This window comes from Schistocerca serialis, chromosome 4, assembly GCF_023864345.2.
Source record: "Schistocerca serialis cubense isolate TAMUIC-IGC-003099 chromosome 4, iqSchSeri2.2, whole genome shotgun sequence".
Taxonomy (NCBI): Eukaryota; Metazoa; Arthropoda; class Insecta; order Orthoptera; family Acrididae; genus Schistocerca; species Schistocerca serialis.
Window position 1 is genome coordinate 218811765 of NC_064641.1, and position 21990 is coordinate 218833754.

A 21990-nucleotide genomic window follows, 5' to 3' on the forward strand; every position below is an offset into this window, starting at 1 on the left:
TCGACGACCCTTCTTGAAGACTGGGACTACCTGTGCTCTTTTCCAATCATTTGGAACCTTCCGTTCCTCTAGAGATTTGCGGTACACGGCTGTTACAAGGGGGCCAAGTTCTTTCGCGTACTCTGTGTAGAATCGAATTGGTATCCCGTCAGGTCCAGTGGACTTTCCTCTGTTGAGTGATTTCAATTGCTTTTCTATTCCTTGGACACTTATTTCGATGTCAGCCATTTTTTCGTTTGTGCGACGATTTAGAGGAGGAACTGCAGTGCGGTCTTCCTCTGTGAAACAGCTTTGGAAAAAGGTGTTTAGTATTTCAGCTTTATGCATGTCATCCTCTGTTTCAATGCCATCATCATCCCAGTGTGTCTGGATATGCTGTTTCGAGCCACTTACTGATTTAACGTAATACCAGAACTTCCTAGGATTTTCTGTCAAGTCGGTACATAGAATTTTACTTTCGCTTCACGCATAGCCGTCCTTACGCTAACTTTGACAACGTTTACCTTCTGTTTGCCTGAGAGGTTTTGGCTGCGTTTAAACTTCCAGTGAAGCTCTCTTTGCTTTCGCAGTAGTTTCCTAACTTTGTTGTTGAACCACGGTGGGTTTTTCCCGTCCCTCACAGTTTTACTCGGCACGTACCTGTCTAAAACGCATTTTACGATTGCAGTGTGGCAGAGGGAGGAAAGCAGCTGGTCCGACGCCTGTCGAAGATGTGACCACAACGCTGCAGGAAGGGTCGAGTTGTGGTCTGTAAATATTTACTGCGCAGGGAATTGCCCGAACGCTGGACACGCTTTCGAGCACGTTGCATAAAATCCTACGAGACATTCTGCATTTCAATTCGTACAAAATCATCCTCGTTCAGGATTTGCTTCCTGCTGACCTGCCAGCAAGAAAACATTCGCTCTTGAATTTCTTGCTGGCTGCCGCGGTGGTCTAGCGGTTCAGGCGCTCAGTCCGGAACCGCGCGACTGCTACGGTCGCAGGTTCGAATCCTGCCTCGGGCATGGATGTGTGTGATGTCCTTAGGTTAGTTAGGTTTAAGTAGTTCTAAGTTCTAGGGGACTGATGACCACAGATGTTAAGTCCCATAGTGCTCAGAGCCATTTTTTTTTAATTTCTTGCTCGCGTGTAAATGGACAATGAGTGGTTGTAGAACATTCTGTGGCCAGTCGAAGCCCATTTCCAAGGCCATGCCAATACTCAGAATAAATGAACACGCACATCAACCCGAACCGGCCGTGGTGGCCGAGCGGTTCGAGGCGCTTCAGTCTGGAACCGCGCGACCGCTATGGACGCAGGTTCGAATCCTCCCTCGGACATGGATGTGTGTGATGTCCTTAGGTTAGTTAGGTATAAATAGTTCTAAGTTCTAGGGGACTGATGACCTCAGATGTTAGGTCTCATAGTGCTCAGAGCCATTTGAACCATTTGAACATCAACCGGGCCACTACATTCAGTAAGGGTGACTGTGTAGTGCAGGTTGAGCGCATCGTTTACAGTAGGGCGGTATGATTTCGAGGAGATGAGTTACCTGCATCGTCACTGGTAAACGCTATAAGTGTGTTTCACGCACCAACGCCATTTCATCCGTTCAGCATCGTGGATTTGTGAGTAGGTTCATGTTTATACATCGCGGCCTCCTCCGCACATTCTACACCCAGTATAGCGGCTGCTGCAGAGCCTTTTCAGATATGCTGGAATAATCGTACGTCATTTCCCCACAACCTCGCCTGTCGACCCAGAGCAATTAGAAACCAATGTCATTTTGCTTTTTATGCGGTTTTTGGCCTCAGGACCATTACAAATCGATATCATTATGCTTTTTATGCCGTTTTTGAACTCAGGACAATTAAAAACCGATTTTTCCCATCCGATGTGGTATGACCTTTCCGTGGTGGATGGGCTTACCCAACTGACAGTGCCACAACTGTATACTGCAGAAATTCTGCAATCATGCACACTGAGCAGTACGAATGGTGTAGCGTGCAAGTCAAACCACAGCCGTCGTATTTCGATTCATCAGTCATTTGGAGCCGACCCATTTTCGTTATGACGCGTACAGCGCTATCTATCGGTACAATTTTCGTTATTTATTTATTTGTTTAATTATTTATTTTTTCCGCGATGTTTCCCACAGCGTAAACTATATGCTGTTCAATTCTGACGTCGTTCAGAGCATTTGGTCCTTTTTCTACAGCGCTTTTGAACTGCTGGAACTTTAATTACGGACATCCTGTAAGTTTTGTCAGTCACTGAGTCTCAAGAGCTGACGCAGATCTTTGTCAGAATAAAGGATTTTACTAACTATAGAGTTAATACCAGTCTCCTGAGGGATATCCTCAAGAGCGTTGCTGAACAGAGTGAAAAAGTAACAAAAGCCACTAAGAGAAAAACATAGAAGCAAAAATTTCCTGCTCGCATTCTTGGACTTCACAACATGATTCAGCAGATAGGTGACAACGTTCGAAATTTTGGAGAAGATGGGTTTGAACAGAAAATTCACTGACCTGATTAAACAGATCTTAACCAACGCGACCTCTAAGATCAAGTTCAGGTGGACGCTTTCAGGATCCTTCGAGATCGAAACCATTATCAGACAGGGAGATAGCCTCTCCCCCTTTCTCTGCAGTTATGTTCTTGATGATGTGATCAGCGAATGGTGACGAGAAATGAAAGGAAAGAGTGGAATACTATTGGGAGACAAGAAAAATGGAACAGAGATAGACCGTCTGGAATTCGCAGACGATCTTGTGGTACTGTCGGAATCAGTCGAAGAGGCGACAAATCAAGCTGCCCTATTCCACAGGCAAGCAGCAGATTTACAGATCTGAATCGAAAAGACACAGTGTACGTCGAACACCAAGACTGCTCCTAGATGGATGACTTTACAAGGAGGAAATTTCAGAAGGTAGAGAGATTTAAATAAATAAGAGAACGGATAGAAACTTGTTTGAGAAAAGATAAAGCTATGAGAGCACGAGTAAACAAGGTGATTTTAACATGCAAACTCAGTAAGCACATTTAAAATCAGAAGAATGTTTCGATCAGTGTAAAGTTAAAGCATTACAAGATGGTGATTGATTCAGGCTGAAGCCTTATGTACTCCACCTAGTCTGAAACAGGTAAGAACATGATTACGCAGGAGGCTACAGCGTGCGAAACAAAGGATTGTCATGAGGATATTGAGATTTCGGAGAACAGGAGACGGTCAATGTAGAAGACGAGTGAATCAAAACTTCTATATCTAACCAGACTGGATCTCGTACACCACCAGGGAAAAAGAGTATCATGTTCTTCGAACACATCCTTATAATGGACCAGTAGAGGTTAACACGCCAGATATTGAAGTTTTTCGTCAACAAGAGAACCAATGTATGCTGGATTCAGAAGATAAAGGGTTGCGGAATAAACGGGAATACAGTAATTAGATACACTGACGGAAAAAAATCGCAACACCAAAAAATAATTAATGTGTATTAATGAAAATTCGGGAATATATTTGTCTAGGTACCGTATTTAAGTGATTAACATTGCAAGATCACAGGTTAATGTACGCGAGAGGTAAGGGATTGCCCAGTGTAACCGCCGGAATGTTGAACGCTAAACATGCAAACGCGCATACTTTGTGTTGTACAGGTGCCAGATATCAGTTTGTGGGATGGAGTTCCATGCCTGCTTTAGTCGGTCAATACAGAAGCTATTAATGCTGCTTGTGGATGACACTGGAGTTGTCGTCCGACAATGTCACGTATGTGCTCGATAGGAGACAGATCTGGTGACCGAGCGGGCCAACAAAACATGCCAGTACTCTGCAGAGCATGTTAGGTTACAGCAGCAGTGTGTGGGCGAGCGTAGGCTACTCTGAAACACCCCCTAGAATGCTGTTCATCAATGGCAGTACAAGAGGTCGAACCACCTGTCTAGCACGCAGTACAGGTTGGTTGCAGGCCCTGAACTGGCCTCCCCCTAACACCTACACGGCTATCACTGGCGCTAAGGCAGAACCATCTTCCAACAGAAAACACAACAGACCCTGCCCTCCGAGAGCTCTCGCTTGACGCCCGCTAAAGCTGCAATTGGCGGTTGTTTGAGGTCAGTGGAAGGCACGTAACAGGGCATCTGGCTCGGAGCTGTCGTTGAAGTAACTGATTTGTAACAGTTCGTTGTGTCACTGTGGTGCCAACTGCTGCTGAAATTGGTGTTGCAGGTTCGCCAGAACCACAGCCGAACTTGACGGTTCTCCTTCTTGGTATGCCACATGGCTGTCCAGAGCCCGGTCTTCTTGCGATCGTACCCTCTCGTTACCACCACCGTCAGCCATCATGTACAGTGGCTGCTTCCTGAAAGCGTTTCTGCAATATCGCAGAAGGAACATCCAGCTTCTCCTAGACCTATTACACGACCTCGTTAAACTCAGTGAGTTGTTGATAATGGCGTCTTTCTCGTCTTAAAAGCATTCTTGACTACATCAACTCAGCACGTCCAATCCCAACGGCAAATAACGTTCACTATCGTTACAGCGCGTATTTAAAGCAAACCTGATGTGCATGTTCGTAGTGGTGCTACAAGCGCCAGTCTTACGCGACTGGCACGAAATTTGAATAGACATTATCTTTTAAATGTAGAAACACGCCTACCAACTTTCGTTTATGTCGCACAACTTTTTCTTGGTGTTGCGGTTTTTTTTCTTCAGTGTATTTACAGCAGTGTAAATTTAGTCAAAATTTCAGACTGCCAAACGTTACCAGAACAAAATTAAAAGCAGGACGGTGATGAAGACCAGAAGGAAGGAATCTGATCTGAATTAATGTGCTTCTCAGATGAGTAAACAGAAATTTAGAAGAAAGTACCCGCTAACATTTAAATAATAGGACAGTAATCAGGTGGCATGAACTGGTACGTAAAAGTAAACAATATTATTATCAGCGGCTGCCACGTCGTGACTGCCTCCGTATCTGAGGTGGAGGACAGCTGTGAAACTACTCGAAGAAATAACATTGGCTCTGTTTTAGAAATCAGACCATGGCCGGAAGAGAAATATAATTAAAGTCTGGTGTTTTATGCGGTAACAATCCTTTTAATAGGTATACATTCGTGCAGCAAATAGTCTAAGATATGCATGCAAAATGTACAAGACAAAATATTTGAATAAAATGCTCATACTTGACGAGAAACTAAATTTACGTTCTTTCAGTTCCAAAAGCACTAACATTAAACTACTTTTGTTACATTAATTTCTCGATTGCAAAGAAATCTTGAAAGCAAATAATTTTTATATATTTTACCAAAGGTAATGGACTCGAATTTATTCTCCCACTTCCATTGAGTTGCAGTTCAAGATGATGAACTCTTTTCGTTATTCCAAGATAAATCGTGCGGTTTTTTGTGATACGCATCAATGTTGCTGCTATATGTTTTCTAATGTAACTTACCTACGTCCGCAGCTCGTGGTCTAGTGGCTAGCAGCCGGGTTGGGGACTCTCTCCGCCCGGGGCTGGGTGTTCGTGTTGTCCTCATCATTTCATCATCATCATTCATGAAAGTGACGAGATTGGATTAAGTAAAGTACGGGAGCTGATAACCGCGCCATTTAGCGCCCAGCAAACCAATCATCGTCCTCATCATCAATTTATCTATCTACCATTAGGTTATCACGTAGGTTCGTTTTCTTTCTTGCAGCAAAGAACTTTTTTGGTACACTCGCGTGGCTACATGTACCATTCATCTACAGTTCATTTTCATCAAGTACTCCACTCCAGTCTGCTGCGTTCTCCACTTGTTTTTCTGTCTATCGTAACAACTACTAACAAGCGTCTCTCGATTGTTCGCTGAGAAACCGACAGTTTTTCATTCCTTTCACATTAAAAGCCCATTTCTCACGCCATATGTCAAGCTTGAGACTACACACTGACTTTAAACTTTTCATTTCAGACACGTTACAAGACAGTTTTGAAAATCTTGTTTGGTTCACGAAAATCATTCCAGTTTTTTTTTACTCTTATGTTTATTTCTTTCCCGTATCATCCTGTTATGGCCTTCAACTACCCTAAATACACTGCTTCACGATCGCTAAGGAACATAAAGGTTGATATCGGACTCTCAGTAAGGAATATGCCCTCCTCGGGCACTAAAGTGCATTTTGCACCTCTTATTCATGCTGGTTACCAAACTGTTGAGGAGTCCCAGTCGGGTATTGCTCCACTCCCCTCTGAAGAAGATTTTCGGTTCTTGCACTGTTTTGGGAGGTGATGTTTGTTGAGGAAGACGTCTGCCAAGAACGTTCCTTTTGTAAACTGTCGTCGCCAGTTTTGTAAGGCGTCGTCGCTACTGCTGTGGAGGCCGAGTTGCCACCATTCTCATGGTATATCGAGCTCGTGAGTTCGTGAAAAGGCTTCTTGTGCAGTACACCGCTAAGACTATTTCTTCCTGCCACTATTACACAGCTATGCCCCAGGATCAGGCAACAGGATAGGAGAACGAAGGTTCTACAAGACTCCAACAAATTAGTAACAAAGTCACGCAAACGAGTTAAAATGTTTACTTGTCTTTGTGACTAGCCGAATCATGAAGTGTGCAACATTGCTTGTAATATAACACAAGAAAGGCCCTCAATGACTAAGTGCAAATAATCGTGGGTAAGCTTCATAGAACATAGCAAATGCAATTTACAACTACTGTCTGTTCATATTGTAGAATGAAGGCTTTCACGACCGGATGACATAGCTGTTGTTATACTTTCCGGGATGTGAGGTCGTGGTCCAAGAACTTTTCTGCTCCTTTTTTTTTTTTTTTTTTTTTTTTTTTTCTTGGACCACGACCTCACATTCCGGAAAGTATATCAACAGCTACTGTCTGTTCACTTCTAAGAGTTCATTAAACCACGATTCCTGTGTAAGTCAGCCCTGGTCGATGATCTATAGCCAAAGCGTAGTCGGTATCTTCAACCTCAGCGCCGCATGTGGCGCTGGTGCAACTCGCGCAAGTGGCGAGTCTCTATACCACTCGTATCTTTTGCGCCTGTGGTGCTTTTGCCCTGGCTGTGTCTTGTTCGGACGACACAGCAGTTCCGGGCCTGCTCTAGTCTATAGGGCTTAGGTCCGGGAAGTACGCAGGCCATTCCATACTTTCAATATCTTCACTTTTCGGTCTGTTCGACACCTCAGCGGTCACGTGTCGGCGTGCATTATCGTTCATAAATAGAAATTTGGAACCTACTGCAATCATCAACAGACAGAGACGACCCAGAATAATCTTCCTGCAGTACCGCTAGGCTGTAACGGTACCTCGCGCAAAGATATACACTGGTGTTCAGCCATTGTCCACAATGCCTGCTCACACCGAACGCGTAGGCCATACGTTCTGTGGTGTGTAACGCTCCCCCCCCCCACCCCACCCCACCCCACCCCACCTCTCTACACTAACTTGTGGCCAGAATCACTTGCCACAGTGAAGAGCGATTCGTCAGAGAACATCACTCTGGACCACTGTTGCTGACCCCAAACAACGGGCTTCCTACACCAGCGAACTCTTTCTAGACGATGGTGTGGCTAAAGTGGGATGCATGTAATACGCTTCCGAGCAAACAAATCAGCCTGATTTAATCTCTGCGGAATGGTTCTGGCAGACACCTGTGTACTGGTAGAGGTTGCAACGTCTGCTGCTATCTGGCTCGGAGTGACATGTCTGTCCCTTTTCACCGCTAGGGCTACGTATCGATCCTCTTGCGGTGTGGTCGTCCGTCTACGAGAACCGACATGCTTTAGCATAGCATTTGTACCTTCTGCGACATTTTTAATCGCGAGATGACACATTTGGATACATCCATTACTGTGGCCACAGGAATGACACTTTGACCCGCTTCGAGCCGTGCAATTGCTTGTCTATTATCTTAAGTAGTGAAATGATGTCTTGCAGACATATTGCCGTACCAGATAGGTTGTCGCACTAATCAGGTCCACAGCGACCTTTGTCAGACACCATACTGCGTGATCTGTCGAATGCATGCATCGGCTTCGCTGCACTTATAATACGTTACGCCCTCTACATTTCTTTTTAGTACCATTGGACGCGTGTTCCGTAGCAATTGACGGTTGTTCTGTAGCAATTGGCAGCTGTTCCTTAGCAAGTATCAGTTGTTCCTTAGCAGTCGTCAAGAAGTGTACAAAAACTCACCAACATGTTCTGTGACTTCATTACTATTTTGAACGGTCTTGTTGTCTTGTTTATACACGATAATAATCTAACACGGGCGGAAATGTAAGGGCTACACAAAATGAATAACCAGTCATATATTTAAGAAAGTATATCGACATTTTGTAATGGTACAAGTCGAGTGCGTTAGTGATTTAAAATGCTGTTGTCGTATTGTGCTTGCGCGATTGGACTCCGTAGCCCTGGGAACCAGCGGAGGGATATTTGCGTTGTTGTGCAATAACACAACTGTTCCCCACCTAAACCTTCACCTCTGTGCTCTGTCCCACACTCAGCATACAGCACGTGCAATATCAGCAGAAACTAATAAAATCCCTAAGGCCACCACCGGGTAACCAGCATAATGGAACGCTAAGTCAGCACAAGACCAGTTTTTGTTGTAGTAGCCGTACACCACCTTCAATATGTTTAATTAACTTTGCGGAAGCACTATTTATATCTTGCGCTACTATTATATGCACTAAAATGGCTAGTATGGCTAGTCCAAGAATTGCTCATGGTGATGGAATACCAACACCAATAGAGCTCGGCAATTTATTCACAACATCTCACCAGTGTTGTGTATCACTAAAATCAGACCTATCCGCCAGCCTGCGAGTACTGAGGAAGAAGTCTTGAGCGTCCACTGCTTGTGAGGGCCCCGGCTGAAGTACTTTATTCTTTGAGTATTGTCTTCTGATCACTTCGCCCAACAAATGTTTGTGCCAGCCAGTCACGGACAGGAACTTCGTTCCACGCTGCTTTAGTTTTATTTTAACTGTGGCTTCAAAAATGTAAATAATTTCTCTAGATGACTGGGTAGGAGACCGACTCTTTTTGCCTCTACAGGATATAACAAAAAGGTATGGCCTAACTTTCAAGAAGAAATCCTCACACATAGACGAATAAAATGTGTTATATGGGCATGGGTCCAGAAACGCTTTATTTGCATGTTATAGTTCATTTTATACTTCTCTTCATAATCATATCATTCATGGGGAAGACACACAAAAAGGACGTACCAGCATTACATGAAACTTTTTCTTGTCACCTGGTTACGTTAGGTTGTACAGTAAGTTGTAACTCTTAATTTCCACACCAGTGTTTGCTGTTCCAATACAACGAAGGGAATATTAAGATGTGAATCACTTCATGCTTGTTCTAACATGTGACTACTAGCATCGAGCACTTAGCATCAGCTGTTTAGTGTTCATCACGGACTTGGTTTCTGGTACAATGTAACGAAAGTACACTCAAATATGGAGATGGTAGACGCCTGTTTACTGTACAGAAGCACAAGGACAACTCAACTGCCGAAGGAACTACTTTGTGCGATAAACGACAATAGCAGTGTGAGCGTGGGACAATTAGCTGTAACAAGTAATGTTGAGCACGTGACTGTCTGGAGAATTCTACGTGAAAACCTGTTGTATACCGACTATGCACAGCGTGTACAGGCATTATAAGCAGCTGATTTTCCTCCACCGCTACACTTCTGCGAATGATTCATTCAAAAATCTGACAACTCTCACTTTAGTGCAAATGTGCTGTTCATGGACGAGGTTTAGTATCACCGTGATCGTATTGCAAATTTTCACAATCAGCACAATCGCGAATCCTCACGAAATTGTGCAGTCACGTCATGAACCAAGATTTTCTGTCAACGTTTGGCCCGGCATTGTCGGTGACTGTTAGGTTAGGACTTCATGTTTTTCCATCGGGACTCAGCGGAGAAACTTCACATCTACATCTACATCTACATTGATACTCCGCAAGCCACCCAACGGTGTGTGGCGGAGGGCACTTTACGTGCCACTGTCATTACCTCCCTTTCCTGTTCCAGTCGCGTATGGTTCGCGGGAAGAACGACTGTCTGAAAGCCTCCGTGCGCGCTCTAATCTCTCTAATTTTACATTCGTGATCTCCTCGGGAAGTGTAAGTAGGGGGAAGCAATATATTCGATACCTCATCCAGAAACGCACCCTCTCGAAACCTGGCGAGCAAGCTACACCGCGATGCAGAGCGCCTCTCTTGCAGAGTCTGCCACTTGAGTTTATTAAGCATCTCCGTAACGCTATCACGGTTACCAAATAACCCAGTGACGAAACGCGCCGCTCTTCTTTGGATCTTCTCTATCTCCTCCGTCAACCCGACCTGGTACGGATCCCACACTGATGAGCAATACTCAAGTATAGGTCGAACGAGTGTTTTGTAAGCCACCTCCTTTGTTGATGGACTACATTTTCTAAGCACTCTCCCAATGAATCTCAACCTGGTACCCGCCTTACCAACAATTAGTTTTATATGATCATTCCACTTCAAATCGTTCCGTACGCATACTCCCAGATATTTTACAGAAGTAACTGCTACCAGTGTTTGTTCCGCTATCATATAATCATACAATAAAGGATCCTTCTTTCTATGTATTCGCAATACATTACATTTGTCTATGTTACCATGCTTTCTTACATGATTTTCTACCTGTTATGCTAGAACATGTGACTTTACGAGAACGACAAAAACATACTTCAGGAGAACTGGAGTTCCTCCTCAGTCCAGTGTTAATGTTCGTAGCCTTCTAAATGATAGATTGCGTGACAAATGAATAGGTAGTAGTTGATCAGTTCCTTTTTTGACCAATTCCTCTGTCTCCACGCTCTCCGGACCTAAACCCTCTGGACTTTTATTTGTGGGAATATGTGAAATCTCTTGCTTACGGAACCCTGGTACCCGATATGTACAGTCTTCGTGCCAGCATTGTTAGAAAGGTCGCCAGATTAAATTGACAACATTTCCGAAGATTGCTGGCAAAATGATTTACTGAACGAACACAATAAAACACATAGTAAGCATTAAAGATTACATTTATTATTGCTAGCTATATCTTTCAACAAATCTTTGTTATCTTTAATTTTTTGGCAAAGTTCTTTACATGATGCAAAATTTAAACTACGACGAAAGCACACTTCTGTTTTTACCACTTCGATTCTAATTTTGATTCTGGCGTCAGAGCATAAATGATTCAAGTGATTGAAGACTTTCTACACATAGGCGTTGCTGCACGAAACCTCCATCATCGTTCTTTAATGTCTTTTATGTTATACATTTCTTCTCCGTTTAGAAACGTTTTCCACGGAAACGAGTTTGTAGACGCAGAAGCTTGACATTGTAATTGTTCCAAAGTTTTATTTAGTCCACGGAACTCTTCGTACAATTAATTTTTATTATCTTCAGTACCCATCAACTTTGATGCTTTTACATATTTTTCACATGCAGGAATTGCTTTTGCTACATTAGCGAAACTGATAATCTTAAAGGAGAGTTTGCTTAGTCAAACCACTTTTTAAGGTAATCTTCGGCTCTTCGGTAGGCTACGAAAACTTCGTTCTCGAACTTATGTCTAGGGGGCGCAGGCGTCGACAGCCAATGCAGAGAAATTGACAGACCGACAACGATCAATCGATCTCTGTTGACGCATCAAGGACAAGAGACATCAGCTGGTCAATGAAATTCGCCAGCAGCCATCGAATTAAGATGTTATTTTATTTTATTTCGACTATCAGTTTCGGCATTTCACTATGGCACCTTCAGGTCCCATGTGCATCTCTCAAAAATAAACGATATTGTCATATAGTGCCATAAGTTCTTGGATGTCGTGAATTCAAAACAATATCCCAGGTGCTTCATTCGAAGACTTGGTTGCAAGAGTTGATTGATTGATTACATACAATCAAGTACTAATACATACCGACCCAAATCTCCATATGTTCCAGTGTCTACTTTCCTTAGTTCTCGCACAATTATGTGATTTCCTCACAGGAACAGGCTTTTTAAACAGGGTGTATATAAAGTCCGCGAACACCTATAATTATTTATTGCACAAGAAGTGAACATTGTACAGATGCCATACATATTGCATTTTGAAGTGAAATTCTGAAAGGTTTTTTTTTCTTTTTTTTTTTTTTACAAGCATTCGATATGCGAACCATGAGTGACCCGGCAGGCGTCAGTGCGGTAATCGAATTCTTGATTCTCGCCATACCCGTCCCAGCATGGCATCGTCGACTGTGGCAGTCGCTTCCCGTATTCTCTACCGGAGCTCTGCTACATCACCTGGTAGAGGCGATACATACACCAGATATTTAATGTGTCCCCACAGAAAAAGTCACACAGAGTGAGATCTGGTGATCGGGAGGCCATTTCATGGAACAGCTGCCCCCTTCTGTAGCACGGCCCATCCATCAATACGACAGCTCCGTGTTCAGGTACTCACGAACTTCACGATGAAAATGCCGATTGCATTTGAGGCATCAGCCATTGCTGCTACATGTCCAAGTAGGAATATCCACTGACAGTGCTCTCGGCGAAGAAGAATAGCCAGTATAGTTTTGGACGCGACAAGGCACAAAAAAACGTTTACTTTTGGGGAATCGCGCTCAAATTCAGTGCATTCGGGTGGGGGCTTTGTACCCCAGATTCGACAATTATGCCTGTTCACTTTCGAATTAGTGTGAAAAGTGGTTTCGTCGCTAAAAATTAATCGATCAACATTGCCATCCCCATGCTCATTCCATTGTTGCAACCGCGAACAAAACTCAAAACGCCTGTCTTTGTCGTCGTCACTGAGCTTCTGCAATAGCTCCTTTTTGAATTGTTTCATCGACAGTTTCTGTCGCAGGACTTTCCACACTGTCACCGGAGCCTTTCCGAGTTCACAGGATACACGACGCACCGATTTCTTTGGACTCCTTATGAATGTCTCTCGTACACGCTCCACGTTCATTTCACTCACACACGCCGAGCGAGTTGGCGCAGTGGCTAGCACACTGGAGACTAGACTCGCATTCGGGAGGACGACGGTCCAGTCCCGCGTCCTGCCATCCTGATTGAGGTTTTCCGTGATTTCCCTAAATCGCTCCAGGCAAATGCCGGGATGGTTCCTTTGAAAGGGCACGGCCGACTTCCTTCCCCGTCCTTCCCTAATCTGATGAGATGGATGACATCGCTGTCTGGTCTCCTCCCGCAAAACAACCCAAACCCAACCCTTCACTCAGACTGGGACGTCCGCTTCTGTTTGCCTGGCACAAGCAACCCGTCGTAACGAATTTGTTGTGTGAGACGTAAATGGCTTTCCTTGTCGGTGGCTTCTTACCGTACTTGGGTCTAAACGTCCGTTGAACAGCTGTAGCACACTTGCTTTTGTCGAACTACAGTTATCAGGAAGGTCGCTCCGTACCTGAACTCGTAATTTTTGTGAGTAGCGCTGACTATCAGCAAATTACCAAACTACGCTGTGGTGGTATACATAAAATGAAAGCTTTCAGGGTTTCTCTTCAAAATGACATATGTATGATATCTGTACAATGTTTAGTTCTTGTGCAATAAATAATTGAAAGTGTTCCCGGATTTTATGTACACCCTGTATTTCCCTTCAGGTTGTCTCGACTTTGTCGTGAAATACATTAGCGCAGTGTCTATATTTGACAGTGCCACTACAGATCAATGTAATGTTCTTTCGGACATGCATGCATGTACGAGGGAATATTGCGTGGAACTATAGAGAGACTGTCATATGCCGACACTGCAGTAAGGTAAGAAGTTTACTGTTGTCAGGTAACAGTTTCATTCGATATCACGGTACAAACCTAACCGAAAATGTTCGCGTTTGAAGGAGCTTTGTGAATGTAGCATTAACACGCGATTGTTCCTCGTGTTACCCGTTTAAGAACCTGAAAAACTGTCTCTTAGACTTCTCAGAGTAGTTTTGGTTACGTGGAATATTCTTGTCCGACTCTACTTTTAATTCTGAATTTCTCACACTCCAAGCCTGAAACATTGATCCTAGTTTGTGCTTTCAGGGACGCGTCGTTCCACGGCAGACAGCGGTCAATAGCCAGCGGAAGAAATCCGCGGCAGTGCTCCGAGATGGGCTGATTGCCAGCCTGAGGGACTACTGCGCCAACGCATCCGTCCATGGCCTCAGATTCCTCGTCGATGCCGGATATCGCTTACCAGAGCGGTAAATTTATTCAAAGCAGTCAGGTGAACTTAGCGATTGTAACTAAGTGCTATAAACAATTGCGTTTCAAAGAGGAAGTGCTACAATGAAATCTGCAACGAAAGTGGTAAAAATAGTGGAGCAGTAACGGAGGGGTGAGAGTTAAAATCAAATGTTCAAATGTGTATGAAATCTTATGGGACTTAACTGGTAAGGTCATCAGTCCCTAAGTTTACACACTACCTAACCTAAATTATCCTAAGGACAAACACACACAGCCGTGCCCGAGGGAGGACTCGAACCTCCGCCGGGACCAGCCGCACAGGGGTGAGAGTTCTTAATATGAATGAAGGTACAGGCAAACCAATGTGGTGCTGCTGTGTGAACGCAATGATGGTACTGAAGAATGCCGCTTCTCTAGCAGCTGTGTTCCGTAACTCTCAGGAGCAGCGAAGTGTTCCTAATGATTGGAAAAAAAGCACAGTTGATTCCCGTTTACAGGGTCATCGAACAGCGCACAAAACTATGGGTCTATACCTCTGACATCGGCTTGTTCTAGAATTTTGGAACAAGTTTTATGTTCGCGTGTTATGACGTTTCTGGGGGCCGAAGACCTTCTCTGCAGGGATCAACATGGGTTATGAAAACTACGAACACGTGAAACCCAGCTCTCTCCGTTCTTCAACGAGACCCATAAAACAGTAGATACCGACGCCCAGGTACTCGGACATGCCGCGTTCCTTGACCTGCGTAAGGTGTTCGAAATAATTCCTCACTGCCGCCTAATGAACAAAATACGAGCGTACGGCGTATCAGACTGACTGTGTGATTAGAGTGAAGAGTTTCTAACAAACGTAGTGGTCAACGTCGGAAGTTCCAAGTGGCTTTTGCGTATGATCCTGTTGTATACAGAGAAGTCGCAAAGCTAGGGAACTGTAGTGAAATGAAGGAAGATCGGCAGAGGTTGGACGCAGGGTGTAGGGATTGGCAATAGACTCTCAACGTAAGGAAATCGAAAGTATTGCGTATACGTAGACAAAAAGACCTCTTATTGAAACTTCCTGGCAGATTAAAACTGTGTGCCAGTATGCGGGACAGCTTCTGTGAAGTTTGAAAAGTAGGAGACGAGGTATTGGTGGAAGTAAAGCTGTGAGGACGGGGCGTGAGTCGTGCTCGGGTAGCTCAGTTCGTAGAGCACATGCCCACGAAAGGCAAAGGTCCCGAGTTCGATTCTCGGTCCGGCACACAGTTTTAATCTGCCAGGAAGTTTCATATCAGCGCAAACTCCGCTGCAGAGTGAAAATGTCATTCTGGAAACATACACAAGGCTGTGGCTAAGCCATGTCTCCGCAGTATCCTTTCTTCCAAGAGTGCTAGTTCTGCAAGGTTCGCAGGAGAGGTAGGAGACGAGGTACTGGCGGAATTAAAGCTGTGAGGACGGGGCGTGAGTCGTGCTTGGGTAGCTCAGTCGGTAGAGCGCTTGCCCGCGCAAGGCAAAGGTCCCGAGTTCGAGTCTCGGTCCGGCACACAGTTTCAATCTGCCAGCAAGTTTCATATCAGCGCACACTCCACTGCAGAGTGAAAATCTCATTCTGGAGTCCTCCTATTGTATCATTACACTTACTGGAAGCAGTTACTTCCTTAATGTATTTAGGAGCGATTTCAAGTGGAAATCCCTCATAAAAGTGATCGTAGGAAAGGCAGATGTCTGACTGAGATTCACTAGGAGAATCCTTAGAAAATGTAGTCCATCAACAAAGAGGACACATTACAAAATCCTCATTAGAGTAGTAACTGAATATTACTCGTCACTATGGGACTGTATCAAACAGGACTGACAGAGGAAATAGGGAAATGAAAAGAAGGGTATTGCGTTTTGTTGCAGGTTGATTTGGTAAGCACGAATGCGTCACGGAGATGATCAACCATCACCAGAGACAGATACTGCAAGAGACGCCTTCTGCATCACGGTGTGGTCTACTGATAAAGTTCCGAGAGCGTACGTTCCTGGAAGAGTCAACAAATATGTAGTCCCTTCCTACACATATGAAGATAAATTAGATTTGAAACCACGCGGAGGATTACCGGCAATCTTTCGTCGACGAACCGTTCGCGACTGGAACAGGGAAAGGGAGAAATGACAGTGGTACACGGAGTACCCTCCGCCACACACCGCAAGGTTGCATGCAGAGATTAAATGTACAAGTAAGTGTGTATGTAGTTGTAGAAGGTTTCAAACGGTGATGCACCTTTTTGCCTAGTGACTTTATGCGAAACAGTAGGTCATACACGTCTCGTAATCAGAACGGGCAATGATTTAATTGCTGATGTAACTTTTCAACGGTATTATTCACCAGTGTAAGTCATAATGATACAAAAATTCGATTCAACCTTATGGCTTGGTCCGTGATGTCACACCTGTGAATAACCCGCGTCGTGTTTACATGATGTTTGGAGCACATGCTGTAGTGAGATTGACGATTGTAGGGCTCTAGCACTAAGTATTATCCTGATAAACAGACAGGGCTCACTCACTTGCTCCGTTCTATCGGTTACGTACGGTACAGGCTTTCAGAAAGAAATTTCTGAAAATGTAAACCTGGAGCACTGCATTTTATGGGAGTGAATCATGAGTTGCGGAAAACTGGAACAGCAGAGAATCGAAGCATTTTAGCTGTAATGTGGACTGATACGGTAACAAATGATGAGGTTCTCCGCAGATTCGGCGAAGAAAATTATATCTACATCTATATTTATACTCCGAAAGCCACCCAACGGTGTGTGGCGGAGAGCACTTTGCGTGCCACTGTCATAACCTCCGTTTCCTGTTCCAGTCGCGTATGGTTCGCGGGAAGAACGACTGCCGGAAAGTCTCCGTGCGCGCTCGAATCTCTTTAATTTTACATTCGTGATCTCCTCGGGAGGTATAAGTAGCGGGAAGCAATATATTCGATAGCTCATCCAGAAACAAACGCTCTCGAAACCTGGACAGCAAGCTACAACGCGATGCAGAGCGCCTCTCTTGAAGAGTCTGCCACTTGAGTTCGGTAAACATCTCCGTAACGCTATCACGCTTACCAAATAACCCTGTGACGAAACGTGACGCTCTTCTTTGGATCTTCTCTATCTCCTCTGTCAACCCGACCTGGTACGGATCCCACACTGATGAGCAATACTCAAGTATAGGTCGAACGAGAGTTTTGTAAGCAACCTCCTTTGTTGATGGACTACATTTTCTAAGGACTCTCCCAATGAATCTCAACCTGGCACCCGCCTTACCAACAATTAATTTTATATGATCATTCCAAATGGTTCAAATGGCTCTGAGCACTATGGGACTTAACTGCTACGGTCATCAGTCCCCTAGAACTTAGAACTACTTAAACCTAACTAACCTAAGGACAGCACACAACACCCAGCCATCACGAGGTAGAGAAAATCCCTGACCCCGCCGCGAATCGAACCCGGGAACCCGGGCGTGGCAAGCGAGAACGCTACCGCACGACCACGAGATGCGGACAATATGATCATTCCACTTCAAATCGTTCCGCACGCGTACTTCCAGATATTTTACAGAAGTAACTGCTACCAGTGTTTGTTCCGCTATCATAAGATCATACAACAAAGGATCCTTCTTTCTATGTATTCGCAACACATTACATTTGTCTATGTTATGGGTCAGTTGCCACTCCCTGCACCAAGTGCCTATCCGCTGCAGATCTTCCTGCATTTCGCTGCAGTTTTCTAATGCTGCAACTTCTCTGTATACTGCAGCATCATTCATACGAGGGCAGTTCAATAAGTAATGCAACACATTTTTTTTCTCGGCCAATTTTGGTTGAAAAAACCGGAAATTTCTTGTGGAATATTTTCAAACATTCCCGCTTCGTCTCGTATAGTTTCATTGACTTCCGACAGGTGGCAGCGCTGTACGGAGCTGTTAAAATGGCGTCTGTAACGGATGTGCGTTGCAAACAATGGGCAGTGATCGAGTTTCTTTTGGCGGAAAACCAGGGCATCTCAGATATTCATAGGCGCTTGCAGAATGTCTACGGTGATCTGGCAGTGGACAAAAGCACGGTGAGTTGTTGGGCAAAGCGTGTGTCATCATCGCCGCAAGGTCAAGCAAGACTGTCTGATCTCCCGCGTGCGGGCCGGCCGTGCACAGCTGTGACTCCTGCAATGGCGGAGCGTGCGAACACACTTGTTCGAGATGATCGACGGATCACCATCAAACAACTCAGTGCTCAACTAGACATCTCTGTTGGTAGTGCTGTCACAATTGTTCACCAGTTGGGATATTCAAAGGTTCGTTCCCGCTGGGTCCCTCGTTGTCTAACCGAACACCATAAAGAGCAAAGGAGAACCATCTGTGCGGAATTGCTTGCTCGTCATGTGGCTGAGGGTGACAATTTCTTGTCAAAGATTGTTACAGGCGATGAAACATGGGTTCATCACTTCGAACCTGAAACAAAACGGCAATCAATGGAGTGGCGCCACACCCACTCCCCTACCAAGAAAAAGTTTAAAGCCATACCCTCAGCCAGTAAAGTCATGGTTACAGTCTTCTGGGACGCTGAAGGGGTTATTCTGTTCGATGTCCTTCCCCATGGTCAAACGATCAACTCTGAAGTGTATTGTGCTACTCTTCAGAAATTGAAGAAACGACTTCAGCGTGTTCGTAGGCACAAAAATCTGAACGAACTTCTCCTTCTTCATGACAACGCAAGACCTCACACAAGTCTTCACACCCGAGAGGAGCTCACAAAACTTCAGTGGACTGTTCTTCCTCATGCACCCTACAGCCCCGATATTGCACCGTCGGATTTCCATATGTTTGGCCCAATGAAGGACGCAATCCGTGGGAGGCACTAGGCGGATGATGAAGAAGTTATTGATGCAGTACGACGTTGGCTCTGACATCGACCAGTGGAATGGTACCGTGCAGGCATACAGGCCCTCATTTCAAGGTGGCGTAAGGCCGTAGCATTGAATGGAGATTACGTTGAAAAATAGTGTTGTGTAGCTAAAAGATTGGGGAATAACGTGGTGTATTTCAATGCTGAATAAAAGAACCCCTGTTTCAGAAAAAAAATGTGTTGCATTACTTATTGAGCTGCCCTCGTATATATGGAAAACACTGACAAGGAGAAGGAACAGTATGCTATGACATGTGTTTCGCGAGAAACTCAAAAAATAGTCCAAATACCGTAGTGTGTTACCTGTGGAAGTAGGGTTGTTGTCCTTAAGTATGAATTGACGGGAAATGCAAGGTGACGCATTGTCATGCTGGTTGGCTTGAAAAATAGCCATGGCTCTATGATGTCACAATCGAGCTCAGACTTCTTCGGCTATTTACACTCCTGGAAATGGAAAAAAGAACACATTGACACCGGTGTGTCAGACCCACCATACTTGCTCCGGACACTGCGAGAGGGCTGTACAAGCAATGATCACACGCACGGCACAGCGGACACACCAGGAACCGCGGTGTTGGCCGTCGAATGGCGCTAGCTGCGCAGCATTTGTGCACCGCCGCCGTCAGTGTCAGCCAGTTTGCCGTGGCATATGGAGCTCCATCGCAGTCTTTAACACTGGTAGCATGCCGCGACAGTGTGGACGTGAACCGTATGTGCAGTTGACGGACTTTGAGCGAGGGCGTATAGTGGGCATGCGGGAGGCCGGGTGGACGTACCGCCGAATTGCTCAACACGTGGGGCGTGAGGTCTCCACAGTACATCGATGTTGTCGCCAGTGGTCGGCGGAAGGTGCACGTGCCCGTCGACCTGGGACCGGACCGCAGCGACGCACGGATGCACGCCAAGACCGTAGGATCCTACGCAGTGCCGTAGGGGACCACACCGCCACTTCCCAGCAAATTAGGGACACTGTTGCTCCTGGGGTATCGGCGAGGACCATTCGCAACCGTCTCCATGAAGCTGGGCTACGGTCCCGCACACCGTTAGGCCGTCTTCCGCTCACGCCCCAACATCGTGCAGCCCGCCTCCAGTGGTGTTGCGACAGGCGTGAGTGGAGGGACGAATGGAGACGTGTCGTCTTCAGCGATGAGAGTCGCTTCTGCCTTGGTGCCAATGATGGTCGTATGCGTGTTTGGCGCCGTGCAGGTGAGCGCCACAATCAGGACTGCATACGACCGAGGCACACAGGGCCAACACCCGGCATCATGGTGTGGGGAGCGATCTCCTACACTGGCCGTACACCACTGGTGATCGTCGAGGGGACACTGAATAGTGCAAGGTACATCCAAACCGTCATCGAACGCATCGTTCTACCATTCCTAGACCGGCAAGGGAACTTGCTGTTCCAACAGGACAATGCACGTCCGCATGTATCCCGTGCCACCCAACGTGCTCTAGAAGGTGTAAGTCAACTACCCTGGCCAGCAAGATCTCCGGATCTGTCCCCCATTGAGCATGTTTGGGACTGGATGAAGCGTCGTCTCACGCGATCTGCACGTCCAGCACGAACGCTGGTCCAACTGAGGCGCCAGGTGGAAATGGCATGGCAAGCCGTTCCACAGGACTACATGCAGCATCTCTACGATCGTCTCCATGGGAGAATAGCAGCCTGCATTGCTGCGAAAGGTGGATATACACTGTACTAGTGCCGACATTGTGCATGCTCTGCTGCCTGTGTCTATGTGCCTGTGGTTCTGTCAGTGTGATCATGTGATGTATCTGACCCCAGGAATGTGTCAATAAAGTTTCCCCTTCCTGGGACAATGAATTCACAGTGTTCTTATTTCAATTTCCAGGAGTGTATAACAGCGTAGAATCCTGATGTACAGACCCAGAGATGGAATACTGACCCCCAGCTCTATGATATCATGATCCACCGCAGACCTGTTGGGCTTTTTAAGTAGCCTAGAATTCTGGTACAGTGCCTCAGAGCTGGAATAGTGTTATCAGCTTTATGACGTCACAATCCATCTCAGGTATGTTTGGTTATTCATAATAACCTAGCAATTTGGCATTCTGGCAAAGACTTGAGATATCGGGGCACATTCTGTGATTAAATAATCCAAGTTCTAAAATACTAGAATTACAATGTCTGAAACAAGGGATGTTTGTGCAGGTCTAGGCCTGTCTGGTGACCTACTTGACATGTTTTCCCAAGCTTAGAGGTACACTATGTGATCAAAAGTATCCGAACACCTGACTGAAAATGACTTACAAGTTCGTGGCGCCCTCCATCGGTAATGCTGGAATTCAGTATTGTGTTGGCCCACCCTTAGCCTTGACGACAGCTTCCACTCAGGCATACGTTCAATCAGGTGCTGGAAGCTTTCTTGGGGAATGGCAGCCAATTCTTCACGGAGTGCTACACTGAGGAGAGGTATTAATGTCGGTCATAGAGGCATCGCACGAAGTCGGCGTTCCAAAACATCCCAAAGGTGGTCTGTAGGTCTCACTTCATGCCTTTGTGCAGGCCAGTCTATTACAGGGATGTTACATCTACATCTACATCTACATTGATACTCCGCAAGCCACCCAACGGTGTGTGGCGGAGGGCACTTTACGTGCCACTGTCATTACCTCCCTTTCCTGTTCCAGTCGCGTATGGTTCGCGGGAAGAACGACTGTCTGAAAGCCTCCGTGCGCGCTCTAATCTCTCTAATTTTACATTCGTGATCTCCTCGGGAGGTATAAGTAGGGGGAAGCAATATATTCGATACCTCATCCAGAAACGCACCCTCTCGAAACCTGGCGAGCAAGCTACACCGCGATGCAGAGCGCCTCTCTTGCAGAGTCTGCCACTTGAGTTTATTAAACATCTCC

The 21990-nt window shown here is 45.5% G+C and overlaps 1 non-coding gene across 1 annotated transcript; it reads left to right on the forward strand.

Moving 5' to 3' along the window:
• The first annotated feature begins 15643 nt into the window (after nt 1-15643).
• Trnaa-cgc (transfer RNA alanine (anticodon CGC)) lies at nt 15644-15718 on the forward strand. Its single transcript has one exon. It is a non-coding gene; the product is annotated as a tRNA-Ala (tRNA).
• Nucleotides 15719-21990: the final 6272 nt, after the last annotated feature.